The sequence below is a fragment of the Zingiber officinale genome, chromosome 8B, assembly GCF_018446385.1.
Source record: "Zingiber officinale cultivar Zhangliang chromosome 8B, Zo_v1.1, whole genome shotgun sequence".
In the NCBI taxonomy this organism is placed as follows: Eukaryota; Viridiplantae; Streptophyta; class Magnoliopsida; order Zingiberales; family Zingiberaceae; genus Zingiber; species Zingiber officinale.
The window spans coordinates 114,032,791-114,039,495 of record NC_056001.1 but is presented as its reverse complement, the minus strand read 5'-3'; the positions used below and the strand labels follow the sequence as shown (position 1 = coordinate 114,039,495).

The following is a 6,705-nucleotide window of genomic DNA, read 5'->3' as shown; positions in this document are numbered from 1 at the left end:
CTGTTACAATGATTATATAACTCTTATAATATTTTAAAAACTCATAACTTTTTATCGCACTTTGAAATATTTGTCAAAGGGCATCCTTAGACTAAGGAGATGTAAAGAACGTAATGAATTTAATTTGGAATGTTTTTAGGTATGTAAGATCATCTGTAAATTTTTATCAAAATTTATGTTTTAGTAATATCAGAATCATTTTAAATTAAACTCATTACACTTGTAAAAAAAGCCTTCTAACTGTAACCATAATCATACTCTCAAATTTAAATTTTACAACTTAGATTGATAGATATGAGTTTTTAAAATCTTGATGATCATAAAATAATTTAACATAAAATCTTCACGATCATAAACTTAGATTGATAGACATGAGTATAATCATACTCTCAAATTTCGATTCCATATGCTAATAATTTCTATTCAAATGATTAAAAATTCAAATTGCCATAGAGAATGATACTGACCGAAATAAAATTAAATTAAAAATATCAATTGATATGCACTATTCTTATGTATTCTTTATATAAGAGCACGTTTTAATATATTTCAATAGTAAAAAAATATTTTAAAATATTTTGAAATTAATAAAATCATTAAATTTGATGCAATGTAAAAAATATCCCTCAAGTAAAATTTATAAGATGCCCTACGAAATACTCATTTTTCTCATAATAATTTATATCATTGTACACAAGTTATTTTACAAAATAAATTATGATTTATATTTTATTTATCAAATTATACTAGTTTTGTGCTATTTTTTATAAGTAAGCCAATTTACTACTAACCTTATGTGCCTTTTAAAGTTAGTTTGTATACATTTTAAGTTAATTTTTAAATTGGGAAAGGATTAATAAATCAGTAACATAAGGAGGCAACCGAGATAGCAAACATCAAAATGGACAAAATCTGTGATGGGCTTTATGCTGGGAAGTTATGTAATTCCTTTGCCGCAATGCGATGATTAAGACATAAAATATTATTATATGAAATCTTAGAGTTAAAATTTAGTATGCTTAAGTATGTCATTTGTACTAATAAATAATAGTCACTCATAATTTATTTTTTCTATATTGACCTAGGACAAATTAATACAAGAATACTCAGACGAAATGAAGAACAAAACCTATTAACTCTTCATCTAAGAAAAAGAATAGAGTTTTGGAATTAATAGGGAGTGAAAAAGGATAATTATAATATTAAAAAAAAAGTAAGAGAAGACAACAAACGCTTAAACTTTACAATAATTTATCCAAAGGGGCATTTATCTTTTGTAAATTTACTAAAAAGGTGTAGTATATTTTAATAATTATCATCATACTAATTTATTTGATTTTTTCTATTCTACCCCTTATGTTAAATACCACCATAATCTCTCTCCTTCGCTCTTCCCTCACTCTCTCTACTCGTAGAAAGCTAAGGTCTGGGATTGTCACCATGAGATCTATTATCATCATGAGATATGAAATTCAAATTTCAGTAAAATTGAGGTAAATACCTGACTTATATACTAATTACTATTTCAAAGGCTAGTAGTCGCCCGTGATTTACCTCATCCGTGTTAGCCCTGAGACGGGTTGGCGGGGAAGCTGGGGGCGAGCGTATTCACTTTTTGCAACCATCGTAGAAAGCTAACATCTCTCTTACATATTGATTTATTCTACTCAAATTTATTTATTTTTTCATAACACCTCCACTAGGGAAGACTAAAAAAAATAATGGATAACATATTTAAACTTTTTACCACTTCAGAAATCTATAGGATCTGAAATGAGTGCAATTGGAGTTCTCTAGGTCAATTAGTGGATTTCGACCGAAACTCACTGTTAACCTAGAGAGTTCCGATTGCATCCATTTCAGATTATGTAGATTTCTGATGTTATAAGGAGTTCAAATGCTATCTATTGTGTATTTCAACTTCTCCAGAGGTATTAAAATATTATTGAAACAATCGGTTGACATTTCACATATGTTGGCCCTGATATAAAATCCCACATTTGAAGAAGCCGAAATAAATAATGAAGGGCATATTTAGACTCTTTGCAATCTCAGGAATCAACATGACCTGAAATGGGCGTAATCGAAGCTTTCTAGGTCGATTAATGGATTTCGACTGAGAATCTCACACCCATTTCAGGTCTTGTTGATTCCTGAGATTGCAAAAATCTAAATATGTTATCCATTATTTATTTCGATTTCTCTAGAGGTGAGATTTTATATCAGACCCAACTTGAGATTTTGGTCGATTTTGGTTGAAATCCATTAATCGACCTAGACAGCTCAAATTGTATCCAATTTAGGTTATGTGGATTCATGAGGTTGCAAGGAGTTTAAATATGTCCTCCATTGTTTATTTCGGCATCTCCAGAGGTGAGCTTTTATATCAGGCCCAATGTTGGATTTCAACCAATTTTTCAAATAACATTTTAACAAATCCGGAGAAGCTAAAATAAAAAATGGATGACATATTTGAACTCTTTACAACCTAAGAAATTCATAAGATCTGAAATGAGTGCAATCAGAGTTCTCTAAGTCAATCAATGGGTTTCGGTCAAAACCCATTGATTGACCTAGAGAACTCTGATTGTACTCATTTCAGGTCCTGTGGATTTATGAGATTGAAATTAGTTCAAATATGCTATCCATTGTTTATTTCGACTTTTTTAGAGGTATTAAAATATAATTGAAAGAATCGGCTGATATCTCATATACGTTAGGCTTGATATAAAATTCCACCTCTGGAGAAGTTGAAATAAATAATGGAGGACATATTTGGATTCCTTGCAACCTCAAGAATCCACAGGAATAGAAATAGGTGTAATCAGAGCTCTCTAGGTTTATTAATGGATTTTAACCGAAATCGACTGAAATCATACGTTGGGTCTGATATGATTTCATATAAGACCCAACGTGGGATTTCTCGAAATCCATTAATCGATCAAGAGAACTCTGATTACTTCCATTTCAGGTCTTGTAGATTCCTGAAGTTGCAAGGAGTTTAAATTTGTCCTCCATTGTTTATTTCAATTTCTTTACAGGTGGGATTTTATATCAAGCCCAACGTGGGATTTCGGCAGATTTCTATTGAAATCCATTAATCAACCTAGAGAGCTCTGATTATACTCATTTAAGATCCCGTGGATTCTTGAGGTTGCAAGGAGTCCAAATATGTCATCCATTATTTATTTCGGTTTCTTCGAAAGTGGGATTTTATATCAGGCTCAATGTCAGATTTTAGCTAATTTTTTAAATAATATTTTAACGCATCCGGATAAGTCGAAATAAATAATGGATAGCATATTTGAACTTTTTACAACCTAAGAAATTTAGAGAACCTGAAATGAGTGTAATCAGAGTTCTCTAGGTCGATTAGTGAATTTCGGTTAAAACTCAATGATTGACCAAAGATCTTCGATTGCACCCATTTCAGATCTTGTAAATTTCTTAGGTTGTAAAAAGTTGAATATGCTATTCATTATTTATTTCGACTTCTCCAGATGTGTTAAAATGTTATTTGAAAAATTGATTGAAATTCAACATTGGGTCTGATATAAAATCTCACCTTCGGAGAAGCCGAAATAAACAATGGAGGATATATTTAGACTCCTTGCAACCTCAAGAATCCATAGAATCTGAAATGGAAACAATTGAAACTCTCTAGGTCGATTAATGAATTTTGATCGAAATTGGCCGAAATCCCACATTAGGCCTGGTATAAAATCCCACTTCTAGATAAGCTTAAATAAACAATGGAGGACATATTTAAACTCCTTGCAATCTCATGAATCCACATGATTTGAAATTGGTGCAATCGGAACTTTCTAAGTCGATTAGTGGATTTTGATCGAAATCAACCGAAATCTCATGTTGGGCCTAATATGAGTTCATATCAAGTTCATGTTGGGCCTGATATGAAATTATATCAAGCCCAACGTGGGATTTCGGTCGATTTCAGTCGAAATTCATTAATCGACCTAAAGAGTTTCGATTACACCCATTTCAAATCATGTGGATTCCTGATATTGTAAAGAGTGTAAATATGTCATCCATTATTTATTTCGGCTTATCTGGATGTGAGATTTTATATCAGGGAAAATGTATCTGAGATATCAACCGATTCTTTCAATTACATTTTAATACCTCTGAAAAACTGAAATAAATAATTAATATTATATTTAAACTTCTTATAACATCAGAACTAGGATCTAAAATGGATCAAATTAGAGTTCTCTAGGTCAATCAATGAATTTCAATCGAAATTTATTGATTGACTTAGAGAGATTCGATTATATCTATTTCAAGTCTTATAAATTTCCGAAGACATACTAAACTTTCATAATTACCAAAAGACATAATAATTTATTTGAAATTTTCATTTTACCCTCTGCCAAATACATGCAACCACAATCTCTTTCTCTCGTTCTCTCTCCACTCTACCACTCTACTGATAAAAAACTAATCTAGTCTTCTCAGGACGGTGCGATGGTTAAAACATGAGGTGTTATCATATGAGGTCTTGAGATCGAAACTTGGCGTGATCAAGCATAACCTCCCCTATGTCTTGGTCATTTGCACTAATGACTAATAGTCACCCGTGATTTACCTCCTCTGTGTTAGTCTAGAGACGAGTTGACGGGGGTACTGGGGCGAACGAATCACCTTTTGCCATATGATAAAAAACTAATCTATTAAATTTATTTTTTTTCAAAACATCTTCATGATTAAAAATAATAATGTATAGCAAATGTTTAGTAACTTTCAAAAATCTGGATACATCTTTTCTAAATTGCCGACTTTAAACTTTATTGTATATGAAAAAAAAAAAGATGAAAATGATAAAGACCACGTGACAAAAAAGTGACTTGTTTATTTCGAATGTTTTTTTATGGTTGGTCTTATAACGAAATACAAAAATAGTAAAGATGGTCAAGTGACCAAAAATTTTATTTACAGGTTGTTTTTTGAAAATTCAATTTTAATTCTCATATATCGACACGAAAATGATAAAGATCATTTGAAATACATATCTTATAATAAAAACCTTCTATATTATTATATATTTTAAAATTACAATAGCTTTCCAGCCATCATTGTGGCTGTAGTTTAGTGGTGAGAATTCCACGTTGTGGCCGTGGAGACCAGGGCTCGAATCCCAGCAGCCACATTTCTTTTATCAGATATCTCTTAATTTTTAAGTTTTGATCGTTTATGAATATATACTATAAGTTTTATAAGCATCATACGCACTTCATCTGTGGCTGTAGTTTAGTGGTGAGAATTCCACGTTGTGGCCGTGGAGACCTGGGCTCGAATCCCAGCAGCCACATTACTCTATGTTTTTGTTTACCAAATGTCTGGATTTATTTTTTTTTCATATTGCTCACCGTTCATTTTGCAAAATAATATCAGTTTTTAAAGATAATTAGATAGAATATTATTATGATTTTTTCAAAATAAAAATAAATCGTCAATTTTTTTTTTTTACAAAAACAGGATGTGGGGTTTTATGACGTTTTAGAAAAAAGGAAAAAATTATTAAAAAAATTTAAAGATAGACATGTAAAGTAGACTTATAAAAGTAAAAATAGATTATAAATTTATATGTTTACCTTTAAATTTTTAAAATTTTTTCCTTATATATCATTGGTTTATTTTTATTTGAGATCAAATTCTCTGTCTCCATTTTTCTATGTCCCTGTGCCTCATTGTTGATCAGACGAACCAGATTATATCTCAATGTATCATGACATCTTTAAGATGTGTGTAATATTCTCGTGATGTGCAAGGTATCCTTGAGATATAATCTGATCCGTCCGATCGGTAATGAGACACGGAGACAGAGAAATGGAGACAGAGGATCCGAACTGTTTTTATTTTACTTTATTTTTTAAATTAAATTTCCGATAACGACACTTTATGAGAAGGAAATACACTTTATGGACATGTAATGCTATTCTTTCTTTTAAATACGCATTCTATAGTAAATCCTTGGGTTTTTTTTGTTTTTAATTCAAGCTAGTATTCAATTGTTTGAATCGATTAATATCGGTTAGTCTATTTAAATTTTTCATCGATTATTAAATAATTCAGAAAAAGGCTCACATAGATTTATACAAGCTGTCGACGTTTTAAAAATTATCATTTTACTTGGAAAAAAAATTATACCCTAATTAAAATTCAACCCTTAAATATTTAATTAACTATTTGAAAAACTTAACTACCCGGTAAAGCATAGAACTGTTTCATTCAACTTCTTCACGGCGAGATCAATTGTTGAAATTGTGTTTAATTTCCCAGAAGTTGTTCACAAGCATGCTTGCATTTGGTCATCTTTTTATTATACATGATTGATGTGGTTTAAATTAAGAAAATTTAAGTTTGAAGTTTTAATTTTTATTGATTGTTTTAGGAGAATTGGTAATGATTGGGGACTTTTTAAAAGTTCATCCCTCCTTATTAATGGAATCTTTCTTGGTACAATGGTAAATTATTGTGTGTGATTTTAAAATTACAGGTTTGCATCTTAAAATCAACCTCTTATAAAATTGTGTACAATAAATTCAATTTTTTTTACCCTTCTATGGAATTGTTGTATCTAAAGTATGAAACAAACACTAAATAAAATTGTAAATAATTTACAGTGATATCTCGAGATGAACTTGGTCACTGCTTGACGTCGGAAGAATGATAACAAATCGATAT

The 6,705-nt window shown here is 30.4% G+C and overlaps 1 non-coding gene across 1 annotated transcript; it reads left to right on the top strand.

The window, feature by feature from the left end:
• The first annotated feature begins 5,257 nt into the window (after positions 1 to 5,257).
• Positions 5,258 to 5,329, top strand: TRNAH-GUG. The gene has a single exon. It is a non-coding gene; the product is annotated as a tRNA-His (tRNA).
• The last annotated feature ends 1,376 nt before the right edge of the window (positions 5,330 to 6,705 follow it).